The sequence below is a fragment of the Miniopterus schreibersii genome (assembly GCF_964146895.1).
Source record: "Miniopterus schreibersii genome assembly, chromosome: 12".
NCBI classification, from domain to species: Eukaryota; Metazoa; Chordata; class Mammalia; order Chiroptera; family Miniopteridae; genus Miniopterus; species Miniopterus schreibersii.
The window spans coordinates 73,062,483-73,074,930 of record NC_138112.1 but is presented as its reverse complement, the minus strand read 5'-3'; the positions used below and the strand labels follow the sequence as shown (position 1 = coordinate 73,074,930).

Here is a 12,448-nt window from a genome sequence, read left to right as displayed (position 1 = left end):
CCCAAGCCCCAGGCCCAAGGCCTTGGGACAGAAGGCTCCAGGGCTTCCTGGGAGGGCATGCAGCCCGGGGCCTCCCCCCACCCCTACGGCCCCTGCTAAGGCAGTGACACTTTCTCCTCTTGGAACAAAACGCAGCCTCCCCCTTCCCAGTGGTCCTCTGAGCCCAGGCCTCTGGGGGGCGGGGGCAGCACAGGGGAGGGGGAGGGTCTCTCCCACCGGCTGGCTGCCCCCTGCCCACAGGGCGGGTGCACCCGGAATCCTGAAGGCAGCCGGAGCAAGGACCGCAGCCGGCCTGAGGGCTCGAGGCTCTGACAGTGCTCTGAGAAGGTCCTAGAAGCAAGATGGCATTGCCCGAGTGCCCCGCACACCTTCTCTTCTGCACATGGGGCAGACGGGAGGAAGGGAGAACTGGCTCTGGGGCACATCCCCACAGGCTGTGACTAGGCTCGGCACCCCTTCAAGCTGCCGGGGAGCATCTCTTCCAGGGCCTCCGGGGCCCAAGGCTGCAGAGACACAGGGAACCCTGAGCTGTGCCCACCTCGGAACCCCCAGCACCCCAGGCCTGGGCTGAAGTCCTGCCCACCCCCAGCCCAGCCTGTGCACCCCCAAACCCCACTCTGCCCAGAGGGAACCTGCAGACACCTGGGGGACATTTGTGAGGTGGAAGCAGGTTTGCAGTGTGTCCCAGAAACTCCCCGAGGGCTGGGCACCCTCCAAGAGAAAGGGCCTCCCTGGGTGGCCAACCACTGTCCCCACGCGGGGAGGCTGCAGGCTGCGGAAGAAGACCCCTCCCCGAGATGACCTTCAGACTGAGCACAGCACGAGGACCTGGAGTGCCCGAGGCCAGTAAGGGGCAGCCTGCTCACCGCACCCCCAAGTGGTGTGTTACCCATTCCCCACTGAGGGAGCCGTGGCTCCCACCCCCGGGCCCAGCGGCCTTGCTGGAGCTCTAGGTCAGTGCCCTGGACTCTGCCCGGGTGGGTGTTCCTACAGCCCACACAACCTGCGCCCCTCCATCCTGCCGGCTGGGGAGTGGGCGTGGGCGTGAGTGTGGGATCAGACATGGGCCCCCCTACAAGCCTCCACCTGGGAAGCCTCTGAGCTTCCAGAACGTTCCTCCTGCCTCTGGGTCTGCACCACAGCCTGACCCTCACACTCTGGGGCAGTCTTGCTGGTTGGGCTAATCTGCCCTGGGGGACCCCCATTCACCACCCGCTGAGCAAACATAAAGCCCGAGGGTGGTGAAGACCATGTGATCTGAATGGCCACATGGACCCACAGCCTGGGCGGCTCCCATAGTGGCTGCGGGAGCCCAGGGACGCCCTCCACCTCTCGGTGTCTCAGTCTCCTCATCTGCAGGATGGGGCCATAGAGGGGACCCCCTCACTGCTGATACAGAGGCGCTGCCGGAGCCCATGAGCCAGCATGTGGCCAAGTGGCCTGTTGTTATCACGTGAACACCTGTGTCACAGAGCGTCCCCCCGAGTCCTGCCCTTGTCACAGCCAAAACAGGGTTCTGGAGCAGGGGACCCCGAGGTCAGAGCACACCCACTTCTTGGTGGCTGGAGGCCAGAGAACCCCACGACTGGGACCTCATGGGCCTTCTTCTAGGAGCTTCCCCGAGGCCGCCCAGGAGTGGACAGGGGCTGGGTCAGGAGGGCCTGGGGACTCGGGCCAGGCCTGCGGCCACTCCCAAAGGTCCGGCTGTGGGTGACCATCGCTGAGGTCAGGCTCCCAAACCTGGCTGTCTGCTCTCCAGGCAGTTGTCAGCTCCAGTGTTAAAGTAAAACAAAGGGGACAAGCATGTGCGTGATTACAGAGGGGTAGGGGCCCCCCGAGGAGCTGAGGAAAACAACAAAACAGATGGACGGCTTCAGCCCACAGGTGGGAGCCTCCGCGGCAGGACCCAGGCTGAGGGCAGGAGGGTCGCTGGAGGCTCCCAGCCCTTCCAGCCGAGCTATTCTTCCCGGGGCTTCCCCGCACGTCCCGCCCGTCCTTCCTCATCAGAAAGGCTCCTGGGGGGGCAGCCACTGTTTGGGGGCCTATTGGGCCTCAGGCAGCTGCCCAGCTATGGAGCCTGCTCTCCACGCTCCCTGGGCCTGGCCTGGCCTTGGGGGGCAGAACGTACAGGTCTTCTCAAGAAGGGACCCCAGCCCCGGCTGGTTTGGCTCAGTGGTTAGAGTGTCGGCCCGCAGACTGAAGGGTCCCGGGTTCGATTCCGGCCAAGGGCACGTACCTCAGTTGCAGGCTCGATCCCCGGCCCTGGTTGGGGCGAGTGCAGGAGGCAGCCAGTCGGTGTGTCTCTCCCATCGATGTTTCTCTCTCTCTCTCCCCCTTCCACTCCTGAAAAGCAGTGGAAACAATATCCTCAGGTGAGGATTGAAAAAACAAACCAAAAAAAAGAAGGGACCCCAGCCCTCCTCTGTGGGGACCCTGTGCTGTTTTGAAAGTGGTGGGCCATTGGCTGCTGGCCGGGGCGGTTGGCCTGCCTCCCCTTCACCCAAGGAGAGCTGGCCGCCGGGGTCTCTGGGGCACCCCCTTCCTGAGGCACCCAGTGAGCACCCCCAGGGCTCCCAAGGAGGAGGCCAGGGCTCCCAGAGCTGACTTAGGTGCAACCCCTGTGTCCGCCTAAGACCAGGCCAGAAAAGGGGGCACCCAGAGCAGCAGGGGCATCGGGGATGGGGGACCCCTGGGACGGGAGGGAGCGCAGGGAGGGGAGCAGGCAGGGAGCCGGAGCTGCAGGGGCCTCAGCCAGAGGGAGTGCACGTCTGGAGCGCATTCCTGGGTGACAGCCCCGTGATGGATGGCGGGGAGCGGGGAGCGGGGAGCGGAGATGCCTGGGGCCGCCTGATCTGTGGGCTCCCCCTGTGCCGGGCAGCCTATCCTCCCTGGGCCCGGGCTCCCTGCCCAGGGCTGAGCATGGCATCCAGCCTGCTTGCCTGGGCCCGACACCCAGCTAGGAATGGGGGGGAGTCTGGGTGACTCCTCGGCACCCCTGGCGCTGCCCACGAGGCCCCGGGTGGGCAGGATGGGGTCAGCTTCCCGCCCAGGTCTTCTTGCTCTGAGAGGCTCCGAGGGCAGCAGAGCCCTGGCCGGGTCGTCTGAAATTCCATCTGAGGTCCCATTTCCTGCACATCCCCCCCCCATGTCCTCCCACCCAGCCCCACAGGCCCCCTCCTCCCTTCTTCCACAGCGCTGACTGGTCAGCCCATAATCCTATTGTCCGGGGCCCCCCTCCTATTGTCTGGGTCACTGTCTCGGCCTGGCAGCCCTGTGGGCAGGGGCTGTGCCCACCCAGGTCTCAGGGGCCATGAAATTCGGCCTTAATTATGTTGCTGTTGCATGACAGGGTCCCACAAGTGGGGGGTTGACTCCCTGGGACCCTGTTGCACCACCTGCGGGGGGTCTTGGGAGCCCATAGGTGACTGTCTCACGGTGGGGGGTGTTAAGCTTCCTCCCCGCTGCAGGGTGGTGGGGGCCTCATTGTGCAATGGTCCGGGGAGGGGAGCCTGAAGCTGAGGCCTGGCCTTGACCATGGGCCCCCCGGCCCCCCGGCCCCCCTGGCTCTGTTCCCACTGGGAAAACAGCCGCTTTATCTCAGCAGCCGCCCGAACTGCAAACAGACACGTGTCCCCTGGGGGCCACTCTTGGCACACATGCCCTCTGCCCCATGTCCCAGGGTGAGGTCTTTCACCCTCGAAAGGGGGCTGGGGGCGAGGGGAGAGGTCCTGGGGCAAGGTAGGCCGGGGCTGCTGCTCGAACCCACGGGGACCACCCATGGGGGTTGGAATGGGATGGACAGAGGATGGTAGGGGTTGGGGTCCAAGGCCTGCCCATGGGCTCAGCCCCGGAAGGGGCCTGGGGAAGGAGGGGACGCAGAGCTGAAGGGAGCTTGGCCTTTGCGGTGACCGCTAGCAGGGACCTCCTGGTGGCCCAAGGGGCTCTGTCCCCTCCCTCGTTGCCCCCTTTCTTAGTGACAGAGGTTGATGAACACAGAGCTAACAATGGAAAACAGGGTGATATTCAGCAGAGCCCCCTGCTTCCCCGCAGAACCCCCGCCACAGCGACAACCACAGGCGAGGGGCATCTCCGGGCCTGTCCTGGACCAGCCCACAGGGACCCTCTGTGTCTCGGGGCATCCTAAGGCGTTCCGAGACCCTAGGAGATGGGTCCCTGGAGGGGCGACCTCCCCCCTAAGTCCTGATCCTCCGACCCAGGCTGGCTTTGCTGTCGCAGCCTGAGTTGTCCCATCTGGGCCCCAGAACCCTCTTGGAAAGGAGCGTACCCGCAGGGTGGCAGGCACTTCAGAGCAGACCCCCCGTCCCTGGAGGCCAGTGGGCAGCACACCCTGCCCGCTGCGCCTGACACCAGGTCCCCGGCTGCTGGCCTCCCCTGGGTCTCCGTAGCCTGACAGGGACGGTTCCTTCTGAGGGGCACCCCTCCCGGACCCCATCACTGCAGAGGTTCTGGGGAGCGGGGGCCTTGGCCACATCCTGCCCGGCCTGTCCCAGACCCCCCAGGTTTCTCCTGGAGGCAGGAAGCCCTGGCGGGACCATCCCCGCTCCCGGGGGCACCCTCATGGCTGTCCTTCCCGTGCTCGCCTCTGACCGGTGGCCTGCAGTCCCGAGAGGGTCAACCAGGGAGTGGGGGATGAAAAGAGAGGGGTCCCTTTTGGCTTTTCTGAGGTCTGCAGAGGGCTGACCCGTGTTCAGAGGGGCCCACTGGAGCCCCCCGCACAGCTCTGGGGCTGAGACCCACCCCAGAGGCTACCCTGTGCCCCCAAACCCACAGCCTGTGCCTCAGGAGTAGGTGGAGGCCAGGCCCTCGGACCCCACACTCTCCTGCGGGGGTGCCGGGACCCGGGGGGCTGGGGGTGTGGAACAGGCAGCACCAGGGCGCCACGGTGAGGCCTCCACCCCCAGACCCCAGAACAGTGGGCCAGTGTGTGGGGCGCGGGGCGGAGGCCGGGTCGGTCCCGCTCCATAAACCCTGGCGGGAGGGAAGCTGTCGACTGCTCGGTGTTGACACAGGGGTGATATCACCACCGACCAATGGGGGCCGGCGGGGGCCCTGTGTGTGCTTCTCTCTCCTGTGGGCCCCTGCACACACAGGGCGTGATCTGAAAGCCACCTGAATAAACCCAAGGGGCCCCTGCTTCCCCCCTGGGCCCCATGTCCTGCACGTCTCACCCAGCCCAACTGCCTGCACGTGAGAGCAGGGCCGGGATGGGGAGGGGCGAGGGGAGGGGTAGGGGGCCTCGGGGCCCGCGCTCTTCCTCAGCCGGTGGCCCCCAAAACCCTGGCCCCCAGCACACCCTCCGTCTTCCGTGGCGACCCCTGCGATCACGGCCCCCAAGGCTGCACCCTGAGCCCGAGCTGTGCTCCCCCATATGTGCCCCCAGCCCTGACCCGCAGCCCAGCCCAGGCAGCTCTGTGCTGCAGAGTCGGGGCTCTGTTCCAGGCATCCCACCACCGACCCCCCTCCTCCTGCTGCTCCTTGCTGAGGCCCCAACCCGGGGAATGGTCTTCCCGCCGTCCTTCCTCCCTCCTCCCACCCTCCGGGCTGCATACCAGACCCACAGGCTCCACACGCTGCTGCGGCATGTCACCCCCACCCCCTCCCCAGCCGGGGGGCCTCTTCCCGCCGAGCAGGGAGGGCCTCGTCCAGCTTCTCCCCCTCACCCACCACCCCCTCCTGGGCTGGCTCCAGCTCGGGGCTCCCACCCAGCCTGACCCCCAGGCCCACGTGTCTGCAGAGCGTGGGAGCCCACGGCCCGCACCCCCACATGCCCCTGCCCCCTCCTCAGCCCCGTGGGGCTGGCATGCAGAGCGGGTGGAAGCCTGGGGCTGGAGCAGGGGCCAGGGCCCCCTGTGCTTGGCGCCCAGGCTTGTTTACTGGTCCAGCCCCAGGCCCTCGCCGCTCCCCGTGGACCCAGCTCCCCGCCTGTGTCCGGCCAGGTGTTCGGTGATGGAGCGCGGGCCCCCGGAGGACAAGGGGCTCAGTGTCTGTTTTCTGCGAGCTCGGTGCTGACAAGGAACAGAATATGCACAGTGACCACGTCCAGGAAACGGCGCCGGCCGGGTGTGGGCCACCCCGAGCAGGCCCCTTCCCAGCAGGCCAGCCTGCAGGTGGGCTTCCAGGAAGGGGCCCCCCTGGCTCCCCTCACCCCTGGAAGAGGGCCAACCCTGTCACCAGGTGCAGGCTGGGGAGAGGTCTGGGGAAGGGAGGGAGGGAGAAAGGCAGGAAGGGGAGATGGGGGGTGGCCTGGGCCACGGCCTAGTGTGGTCAGCGTGGCCTTAGGTGAGGCCGAAGCTGGCCATGCTCCTTCTAGCACCTTTTGTTCCCACTTTTGGGGGTCACGCAATCTCTGCTGGGCACTTGGCACTCTGGGGCTTGTCAGGTAAAACATACTTGCGGACCCTGCAAACAAGGGGAGGCGAGAGACGGTGGGGAGGTTGACCTGAGCCCAGTTTGGGTCTTGAACCATCGGCTCATGGGGCCCCCAGCCTGGGCCCTCTGCCCCCTCCGCTCGAGGCTCAGCTGCCACCCCCAGCTCCTGGGGAGGGAAGCTGTCGTCTCCCCAGGCGCCTGGTGGGGCCAGGCTCTTCGGCTTTGTGTGAGACTTCCCAGGGTGTGCTGTAGTCAGACCCCAAACCTCCCGTTAGGCCTGTCGAGGGATTTCATTTTCTTTGTGTTGTTGGGATTTTTTCTGTCCCCATTTAGTGGTACAGCAAGTGTCTCGACTCCACCCCGCCCCCCAGCTGCCCGTAATCCCTGCCTGAGAGTGGGCTCCTGGGTCATTAAATCCAGGCCGGGACACGATCCCACACAAAAGCACAAGGCACACACAGCCAGGTTCAGATGTCCACCCTCCAGGGGACACTGGTCCCACGAGGGGCTGGGCCACACGAAAGTCAGCAGGCCCCGCAGCGCTCCCAGCAGGACAGGGCCCATAGCCGTGCCTTGGGCGAGACAGGGCAGCATGGATAGAGACGCGTACAGAGACCCCTGCGCACCACCACAGCCACACAGCTGTGCACACAGCGCCCAGGGCAGGGACACGTTTAGGGCTGGACACAAGGCCACAGGGGCCTTGCTGAGAGACGTGCACACACATGAACACACATGCGGACACACATGTGAGCACACAGCGAAACACAGGGACACACATGAATATACACAGACACATATGTGGACACACAGGGACCCACGCGGACATACATGTGGACACACAGGGCTACACAGAGACATGTGGACACATAGACACACATGTGAACACACAAGGACCACACGTGGACACAGGGATACACAGGCACATAGGGACACACATGGATACACATGTGAACATGCAGGTGTGAGTACACGCAGACACAGGGACACACATGGACACACAGACATTAGTCCTGTTTTCTGGAAACAGGGTGGCCTGGCCAGCTCAGCCTCCCCTCTTCAGAAGCAAGCCTGTGGGGGGGTCCGGGTATGACACCCTGGCGTTTCTGTGCGGGGAGCCTAGTGGGGGTGCAGAGCGTGGTGGGAGCCCTGGGGACTGTCCCTGATCCCTTCCAGTACTCCAAATGCCTCCCCCAGCCTCCTCCAGCCTCCCCTAGTCTCCCCCTTGCCTCCCCCTAGTCTCCCCCCAGCCTCCCCCAGACCTCCCCGTGCGCGCCTGCCGCAGGCCCCCTGCCCTGCCCCCACGGCCGGGCTCTGGGAGTGAAATTCAAGCCCCTGTTTGCTTCGTGACACTTAACCCAGCGCAGGGGCGTTTTGAAAGTGCCTTTGGGTGGTGGGGGCGCCAGGAGCCTGTCTACCAGTCCTCTCTAAGCCCCTTTTCTAAAAAGCAGGAAATCAGGCTGGGCCAAAGGTAAACACATTCCAACCTGCCATCCCCAGCACCGTGGAGGGCTCTGTGGGGTGGGGCGGCCCCGTGCTCCCAGCCCCGGGTGGGCTCCGACCTGTTTGCAGAGCCAGGCCTTGGCCTGGGGCTTCTCGCCCCCACCTGCCTCCAGCCCTGAGGGCCACCCCACAGCTCTACCTTGGCCCCTCCGGGCTCCACTGCCCAGAACCAGCCCTAAAAGCAGAAAACTGCAGGCCCGGGGTGGGCCTGGCCTGTGCATTCATAGGGGACAGATGGGGGCCCTGGGGGCTCAGCACACCCTCCCTCACTCCAACTCAGATGCACCTCTCCCAGAGGGCCCCAGGGCCCAGGTGGAAGCCCCGGAGTGACCAGGAGCCGGCCACAGCACCCTGAGGAGCCAGCCCTGCGGACTCCAGGACCCCCGAGGCCTGCCCGCCCTTTCCTGGAGGCCTTGATTCCCTGTGTTCCCCAGAAAGGGCTCCAGCACACCGGCTGCCCTCTCCCTGCCACGACCCATGGGCCACGGGCGGCCACCCTTGCGGTGCCCACGCTGCTGTGTCCCCCCCACCCCCCTGGGCCGTCCAGCTTTCATCTCCAAGGCCCAGCTTTGCAAAGCTTGAGCAGACACGGATGTTTATAATAAAGGCCGTTTACAACCCTAACTCTTGACATCTAATGGATGGGTTCCTTCATCCCCCCTCAAAGCCCACTTGGGTGAGTGGGCAGGGCAGGCAGCCTGGGGAGGGTACCACCTTGACCAGGGGGAGAGCCTGGCCACAGCGACAGCCTCCAGGGGACATGGGGGATCCGATGGCACCAGCACCAGGCCTCCCAGAAATGCCTTGGCCCAAATCCACACTGGGCGACCACCGCCCGGCTGGCCCGGGACTGTCCCCTTGCAGCACCGGGTGCCCTGTATCTCCCTGCATCCCGGGCCAGGAGGGGCAGGGGCTGTGGGGGCTGTGGGGGCTGTGGGGGCTGTGGGGGCTGGGGAGGTGAGCGGGTGTGTTTCCCAGGCTTTCCTATCTGGCCTTTATCTGGAGCTGAGGCATTTCCTGACTCTGAGCACAGGGAGGGCCCCAGGACCCCAGGCTCATTTCCAACAGCTGCTTCCTCGCGTTCCAGCCCCTGCGCTGCCAGGGGCCCCAGGGCTGGGAGGCCCAGCTCAGCAGCAGAGCTCCAGCCCGCCCAGCCTGGAGGCCCCGAACCAGGGAACCGGGGAACCAGGGCGGGGGCTGCACGTATGCCCCACTCCCCCCTCCCCCGGTCCAGGGCTTCAGTGACAAGACCCCGACCCTCGATTTCCCCGCCTCCCGGGACCCCTCGCCGCCTCCATCCAGTCCCCCATCTCCCCCTCCTCCCGCCTCCCTCCTTCACTCCTCGCCACCCCTCCCCTCCGCCCGCCTTCCTCCCCTCCGCCCGCCTCCCTCCCCTTCGCCGGCCTCCCTCCCAGCTTCCTATCCCCTGCCCCCCTTTCTGCTCGGCTGGCCGTCACCTGGCTATTGAGAAGCTCACCCACACCGTGTGTGTGGCCCCCCTGCACCCCCAGCTCCCGGCACAGCGGCGTGAGCAGGAAGGGATCTCACAGGACTGACAGCCTGGGCCACATGCCCCCCCCATTGAGCCCACCCCCCTAGGATGAGGCCCTAGCCTAGGCCTTGGGGATGGGGGTGGGCTCAAGGAGGCCCGGGGTGTTGTCCAGGAGCCACTGTGTGTGGCAGGGTCCTCTTATGGCTGAGGACCCTTTCTCTTCACCACCTCCAGCCCCCGCCCCTCCCTGCAGGGACCCCCTGGTCCCCCAGCCTCACACAGGCCCCTCCCCATGTCATAGGACCTTCTACTGCCCGCCTGGCTCATGACCCTTTTTCATTACCCATGTCCCCCCCCCTTCGTATGTTCATATGCCCTTCTCATGTCCCCCACCCCGTCCCCATGTCCCCCAGGCCCATTTCCAAGGCGCACCCCAGGAAAGCAGCTGAGACCAAGTGCTGTAACGGTATTTATTGATGTCCAGGGCTTCTGGGGAAGCCCTGGAGAGGAGGGACACAGGCAAGACGGACACTCAATGCAATGCTTGAGGTGGCTCCTGGTGTTTGGAGCTTCCAGACTAGGCGAGGGGGGGGCAGGGCCCCACACACTCTGCCGCCCCCAGTCACCCCCAGAATGACGGAGGGTGGGGGCGGGGGGGCGGCACCACCGGCCAGAGGGGCCGGCACACTCGGCAGTGGGCTCACGCATACTTGGCTCACACACGCGCTCGGAGACTCAGGCCGCCCGGGACCCCAAACCAGTGCAAACGACTTATAGTGCAAATTCAATCGGGGGGAAGAGGGGACAGGGTCCCGGGTGCCGAGCCTGCTGAGCAAGGGACAGAGAAAGGAGGAAAGAAGTGGAAACGACAGAGAAAAGCCTGAAAAGGAAGAAGGAGAGGAGGGGGTGTGGTGTCGACGGGGGGCGCGGCTGGCGGTGGTCTCCAGCCCTCGCCGGGGTGGCTGCGAAGATGGTGTCGCCGTGGGGGCAGGTGCTGCGGCGGGCGCTGCTCGCCTCGGTGGTGCTGGCGGGCCTGGCACATCTCGGTCCTTCGGCTTAACCTGCAGAGGGAGACGGCACATGTGGGTGGGGGCGGGTGGGCGGGGCGGGCGGGAAGCTTCCGGAAGGCGCCCGCCTCACCTTCTGGAGCCGATTCCTGAGTCGGGTGGTGTAGTGGTTCCAATTGCAGCATATTGTTGAGTCAGAGCTAGAAGGACTTGAAGAAGTCCGGGGTCCAAGGCCCAGGCATGAGCTGGGTAGCACCATTTCTGCGGGCGGGGACAGAGTAAGTGGCCGCCCTGGCCCGTGGCCCCCTGCCCGTGGGCGTGTTTGGGGGGGCCGGCTGCTCACCTTGTCGTCTTGAGGGTTCTTGAGGTCCGAGAGCAGCGGTTGTGTCGAACTCCTTCCGGAAACCAAAGGGACAGAGATCTGCTGGGCACTCTGCGTCCCGCGGCTCCAGCCGAGAATGTTCTGTGGGAGGAAAGACAGGTCAGGGGTGAGGCGATGCCAGCCTGCTGGTCTGGGGGGGCCACGCCCTGTACCTGCACTGACCGGGAAGGCCGGGCGGCTTCACTCCTCTCTCGCCGTCACACCGGACCATGTCATGTCGCTCTGAGCACCTCCCGGCGCCCGGCCTTCGTCAGCTGGCAGGCATGTCACCCCCACGAGAGACCTGGCTGGGGAGAGCGGAGAGGGCGCTTGTTAGTGGGCAGAGTCTCGTGGGTGGGGTTCAGGCTGGCGGGCGGGCTGGACACTCACCTGGTCTCCAATCCGAACGCCGAGGCACCGATCCCTGCTCCGTCACGGCCCGAGGGCCCGCCTTGGCCACGGGCTCCGGAGGCCAGTGCCCCGCCTCGCCGGCTGCCAGGCTCCCTCACCCCTTCCTGCGCCCCGACCTCCCTCCCCCCACTCTCACTCACGCCGCCCTGCCCGCCTCGCCTAGCCTGGTCTCGCCCGTGTCCTTGACTCCCCTGGATGCTGAACTGTCTATCACGCCGGTCCCGGGGGCGGCGCGGCGGAGGCTCACAGTGCTGCGCGGACACTGTGGACCTTCCCCGCGCCGCCCCCGGGACGCAGTGCCTCGTGGGAGCGGCGCGTCCACGGGCTGGGCCCCGCAGCCTCCTTGCTGCAGAAATGTCTAGAGCCCAGACCTGTGGCTGCCACTCCCTCCAGGTGGCATCCCCCTGCACTGCGCCTTCACCTCGCTCTCCTGCCCTCGAGGCTCCGGCGCGGGCCTGGGAGGCCCAGCCGGAGCCGCTCCTGTGCCTTCTCCTAAGTGGATTACAGTGGGATGTGGTGGCGGCTGGGGACCCTGCTGATCGGAGCCCCCATCTTATCCTGTCCTGTTTGACCCGGGTGTGGAATGTCCTCGCAGGCGATGGTCCCCTGCGGGCCCCCTGTCCTCTCCCTCACTGGCAGCCCTGTCTGTCTCCGCTCGGCTCTCTGAAACGCTCTTTCCACCTGGGGCGAGCCCACGGCCCCCCAGCCTGCTCTGTCTCAGCTCCCCCTGAGACGGTGTCACCTGTGCTGACCGCTCTGCCTTCGTCCTGTCGATCTGCCGGGAGGTCAGCCTCTTCTCCTCGCTGGTCCTTGTTCCCTGGAACCTCCTTTTTGCAGAAGGCCAGGGAAGCAAGGCCGGGAGGGGAAGGGGACTCACCTGGCCGGCAGACCGCTGTCATCTGCCCATGGCTGCCAGCTACACCATGGCCCAGACCCGGGTCGAACCCCTCTCCAACTCCCCTGCGTCCGCCAGCCGCCACGTCCTGAAACCAGAATTGACCGGGATGAATGCCTGGCTCCCCCTTCTTCCCTCTGCACCCCTAGCGGGGGCCCATCACACGCCCACCGTGTTCCCAGGCCCCCGCCAGCCCCTCAAACCCATGGCCTTTCCTGCCAGACTCCAGGTTTCCAAGGTGATCCTTGGCCCACGCAAGCTTCCCCGAACCCCAGTTCCCCATCTTCCCCTGGTTTCCCCCGGCACCCCAGCTTCCCTGGTTACCCCTCGGCTCCCCCGCTTCCCCAGTTTCCCCAGGGCTTCCCCATCCTACCCCCACCCCCACCCGC

At 66.0% G+C, this 12,448-nt stretch overlaps 1 long non-coding RNA gene across 1 annotated transcript; it reads right to left on the bottom strand.

The window, feature by feature from the left end:
- Nucleotides 1-9,841: 9,841 nt before the first annotated feature.
- LOC308565243 lies at nucleotides 9,842-12,090 on the bottom strand. The gene is made up of 5 exons (XR_014000017.1): nucleotides 11,144-12,090; nucleotides 10,937-11,061; nucleotides 10,736-10,855; nucleotides 10,526-10,653; nucleotides 9,842-10,446 (listed from the first exon to the last, which is right to left on the bottom strand). It is a non-coding gene; the product is annotated as an uncharacterized lncRNA (long non-coding RNA).
- Between the last annotated feature and the right edge of the window lie 358 nt (nucleotides 12,091-12,448).